This window comes from Scyliorhinus canicula, chromosome 5, assembly GCF_902713615.1.
Source record: "Scyliorhinus canicula chromosome 5, sScyCan1.1, whole genome shotgun sequence".
NCBI lineage: Eukaryota > Metazoa > Chordata > Chondrichthyes > Carcharhiniformes > Scyliorhinidae > Scyliorhinus > Scyliorhinus canicula.
In genome coordinates this window covers 19,924,803-19,929,899 of record NC_052150.1, presented here as the reverse complement: position 1 = coordinate 19,929,899, position 5,097 = coordinate 19,924,803, and the positions used below count along the sequence as shown (strand labels likewise).

The 5,097-nt window shown below is 48.6% G+C and overlaps 1 pseudogene; it reads right to left on the bottom strand.

Annotated features, from left to right (window-relative positions):
* Positions 1-853: 853 nt before the first annotated feature.
* Positions 854-1,002, bottom strand: LOC119966695 (annotated as a pseudogene).
* Between the last annotated feature and the right edge of the window lie 4,095 nt (positions 1,003-5,097).

Sequence of the window (5,097 nt, the reverse complement as noted above, 5' to 3'; positions counted from 1 at the left end):
CCAAGCTTTAAGGAGTATCTTAAAGGAAGGGAGAGACGTTGTGAGTCAGAGAGGCCCTGGGAGAAAATCCCAGAGTTTAGGGCCTGGCCAGCTGAGGGCATGACTGCCAATGGGGGAGCAATTCAAATCAGGAATGCTTAAGATCTGAGAGGTTTGTGGGCCAGGAGAAGTTCACGGAGACTGGGAGAGGCAGGGCCAGGGAGGGATTTGAAACAAGGATGAGAATTGTAAAATGAAGGTGTTGCTTAATCGGAAGTCAATGCGGTCATTGTTTTAGTTACAAGTCAAAAGTTAAAGAGGATGGTAAGAATTCATGATGGAGCTAAGAGCATTGGACTGAGGTAGGTAAAAACCATTAGCAATTCCGACCGAAATGACAGTGGTCCAATAAAAAGGGTTATTTTGTGTTGATATCCATTTTCCCATCACCCACGGAATAGGGCTGACTATCTATGTTTTCATCTAAAAGTTATTTTGATCAGGAACATGAATCTCATGCAAATCCAGTGATTTTTAAAAAAAAGGAATTTCCAACATTTGATTTAAAATAAAAGTAATGTTTTAGTCCAACATACGCTTGGGTCTGGTATGTGCAAATATTTTAAAGAGGGACACCTGCCAGTGAGATTTAGACATTCCCAGTTGCCGGTACTGTGCACTGAGTTGAATTACAGTTGATTATATGGGGACTATGCAGATTTTTGAAACACCAACATAATAGTTTACAGTTCATTGGAATTCACAGGTGGGCCTGCTGCAGTATTGCTCATTTCTCAACAACAACTCAAGGTCAGAAGTGTGGATGTTCACTGATGGTTGCTCAGTATTCAGTACCATTTGCAACTCCTTTGACACTGAAGCAATCCAGGCTTACAAACTTTGCAGTCGAGTATCCCGCATTTGGGGACATCGCAGGCCTCAGCACACCCAAAGTGCACTGAGCTAGCCTCGTCCTGGGCGATCCACCTTCTGACCCAGACAGCAATCCTGCTTGATAAGCAGCAAGTAAGATTTGTATCGCACAAGTGACGAACAATGACCATCTCTAACAAGAGAGAATCTAACCTTAACCCTTAACATTTAAAGGCATTGCCATCACTGAATCCATCGCCATTCACGTCGTGGGGGTTACCCAGAAACCTCACTGGACCAGCCAAATAAATACCTTGGCTACAAGAGCAGGTCAGAGGCTGGGAATTCTACAGTGAGTAACTCACCTCCTGAGTCCCAAAAGCCTGCCCACCATCGACAAGGCACAAGTCAGGAGTGTGATGGAATACTCTCAATTTGCCCGGATGAGTGCAGCACCAACAACGCTCAAGGGGCTCGACGCAATCCAGGACAATGCAGTCTGCTTGATTGGCACCCCATTCACAACCTTCCACATCCACTCATCCTTCACTGACGCATAGTGGTAGCAAAGTTTACCACCTGCAAAATGCTCTCCAGAGAACCGTCAAGCCTCTTCTGGTGGCACTGGAGTGTCAGGTTAGATATTTGCACTGGAATGGGATTTGAACCCACGCATTTCAGGGTCACATGTGACAATGCTACCCATTGAGGCATAGCTGACATCAGTTCCTAGTGGCATCATAGCTCTTCTTGTACACCAGTTGTGCAAGTGTACATCGGTTTGGGTCCAGTGTCATGAGCCCTGACCCTTGACACCCAATATTTTGCCTTTAACCTGCAGTGCCAATTGGAATAGAGAGGGCAGAGGGGGCTGTGAGAAAGGAACATTTAGCTGCCTGTTCTGCTGCCTGTGGTCACAAACCAGCTGCACATTGCAAGAGCGTCATTGCTTTCTGTTGCTAAACATTGCAGAGGAGCACACAATGCAGTGGGTTAACATACAATGGCATCCTGCATCAGGGGGAAACCTGTACTTAATGCAAAAGCTCATGGGTGGGATTTTCCTGTCCCACCGTGGCATGTTTCCTGGCAGCAGAGACAGGTTGCTATCTTCCGGACTCACGGACACCTGCGGCGTTTAGTGTAGTTCACCCATCCACCACCGGGGAACCAGCTGCGGGGGAGGGGAGAGGAAGGTTGGCTGGCTATGGCGAGACTGGAAGATCCTGCTGGTGAAGTGGTCCGGATAATCCTGCCCATGGTCTCTCCTCCTGATTGTCTGTGACAAGATGGGGATGCTTCACATCATAGAGAGCGGCTCAATCTCACCCTCTTACAGAAATGCACTGTGAGAAGTGATTTACCAGCCCACTCCTGATGCACAATACTGCTCCCTGACCAGCAAAATCCATGGTGAGCTCCTGGACAGTGTGGACCATTTCCTATACCTCCTCTCGGCACCAGCAGATAGCAATGATGAAATCCAACATTGACTCCAATGCACCAGCACAGTCTTCGGATGCCTGAGGAGCAGAGCTTTTGAAGACTGAGTCCTCAAATCCAGCAGAAGGCTCATGGCCTAAAGAGCAGCCATGGTCTCCACCCTCCTGTGTGCATCAAAACATGGACAATGTACTGCAGACACCTCAAACCAACGTTGCCTCCACAAAACTCTTCAAATCCACTGGCAGGATAGGCATACCAACATGAGCGTCCTCTCCCAGGCCAATATCCCCAACATCAAGTGTAGCCGGATGGCTAACATCCTCAAAGTGTGATGGGAAAAGTGGCCAATTTTTGCTGAGGCACAAGGACTGTGAAGCAGCTGTGGGTGCAGTTGAACAAACCAGCTTGTTGAATAAGCAGTGTGTGGTAAGACTTACTTGGCTGCGAAGGGAAGACAGATAAGAAGACAGGCAAGGACAGCAGTGTATCCGGCTTTAACTAGTAACGGGCAAAATCAATGACCCCAGGTCATGGGGATACGTGGCTAAGACCTTTCTCCATGCTGGAAGAAAACTAGATAAAAAGGGGAGGCTAGAAGCCTTCAGACAGATCTGCAGGAACAACCATCGCGTAAGGAAGTCTTGAGTCCGTGACTCAGAGAAGAAGGAACGCAGTCCAACTTAGAGGACATACTGATCACCTCACCTTTAACGAGCAGTATTTGAGTCAAAGCCGTGGGTCTTGCGGTCCATTGTAACAAGTAATCAGTACTTTAACAGGTGGAATAAAGAACATTTCGGTGTTTATCTAGAGTTTTAAACATTAATAAAGATTCAGTTGTACAAAATGTCTCGTGTAAGTGTTTGTTTGTCCGCCACATCAGTTGTTACCTCAGTATGAAGGCATCGCAAGGTACTGCTCACGCTCGACCAGCTGCGATGGGCGGGCCACATTGTCCACATGTCCAACACAAGATTCACTAAACACTAACCTACTCTGAGCTCCGCAATGGCAAGCGATCACTAGGAGGGCAGAGGAAACGCTACAGGGACACTCCGAAAGGCTCCCCAAAATAAATGCAACATCCCCACTGACAGGTGGGAATCGCTTGCCTTACAGAGCACAAATTGGCGAACGCACCAACTATCTCGAGCGTCACCGAGTGCCGCAGGTGGAGACCAAGCGGAAGCAGTGGCAAGGGTGCGGAGAATCCGGAGTGTTCCACCCACCCGCCTCATCGATCACCACCTACACCCCCCCACCGTGGCAGGGTCTGTGGCTCCAGGATTGGCCTATTCAGCTACCACAGAAGCCATACCCCCAGAGAGGAAGCAAGTCACCCTTGACCCTGAGATACTGCGAAACAAAGAAGACAGCAGTGCGCTGTAAGACGTGAGTTGTTGTTTATATCTCCTTGAGCAGCCTCAAAGGATCAAGAGTCATGAAAAATCTGAATTACGATGTGCCAGATAGTCACAGATGTTTCTTTTAATAAATATTTTTATTCTCCTTTTTCACGTTTTCATCATATTTACAACAACAAATAATTAACAATACCAAGAAATACAATGGCAATCCCCTGGACAACAATCCCCTCATCCCACCCATCTTCAAACAGCTCCCCACATTTTGAATACAAAAGACCAATGAAAAAGAATCATCATTAATTTAGGCGTTCCAAACCCACCCCCCCCCCCCCCCCCCCGCCCCCCGCTCAATGTTCAATGTCATCCATTTTGTGAAAATGCATGATGAACAAGGCCCATGAGTTGTAGAACCCTTCCATCCTCCCCCTCAAATCGAACTTTACTTTCCCGAGTGTTAGCAACTCCAGCAGTCCCCCCGCCACACCAGGGCACAGGAGAAGCCGACCTCCACCCCAACAGAATCCGCCTTCGGGCACTCAACGAGGCAAAGGCTAAGACATCAGCCTCCACTTCCAACCCCGGCCGATCTGACACCCTGAATATGGCTTCTTGGGGACCTGATTCGAGTCTCACATGCACCACCCGTGAGATTACCCTAAAGACCTCCCTCCAATACTCCCCCGGTTTTGGGCAGGACCATAACATATGAACGTGATTTGCAGCCCCACCCCCCCCACAACAACGTTCACGAACATCCTCCATTCCCTCAAAGAGTTGGCTCAACCTCGCCCTTGTGAGGCGCTTTATCAACTGTATCAGCCCCAACCGCACGCATGAAGTTGACGCATTCACCCTCCGTAGCACCTCGCACCACAACCCCACCTCCATTCCCTCCCCCAACTCTTCCTCCCACTTTGCCTTAATCCCACCAAGTGATACCGTATCTTCTCCCAGAGTAACTCCATAAATCGCCCATACCACCCCTCTTTCCATTCCCTCTGCGGTCAATATCTCTTCCAACAGTGTGGGGGCCGGTGCAATCGGAAAGCTCTGTACCTCCTTTGTGGCAAAATTTCGGACCTGCATATACCTAAACATCTCCCCCTGCCCCAACCCATATTTCTCTCCCAGCACCTCCAACTTTGCAAACTGGCCTCCCAGAAACAAATCCTTCAATGCCCTAATTCCCCTCTCCTCCCATCTCCGAAAATTCGCGTCCCACCTCCCAGGTTAGTCACAAACAAAGTGATCCTTACCTTGCTTTGAGGCTGCAGTTGAGACTACAGCAGTTGACAGATTTCAGTTCAATGCCTATCTCCTTGGTGAAATGAAGAGGTCTCACACAGTGGTCCTCACTAAAGCTGAGGCCACAGACTTGCTCCAGGAAGCATTTCTGTACGTGTGGTCGACTTTTCCTCCTCCCACTTCCGGC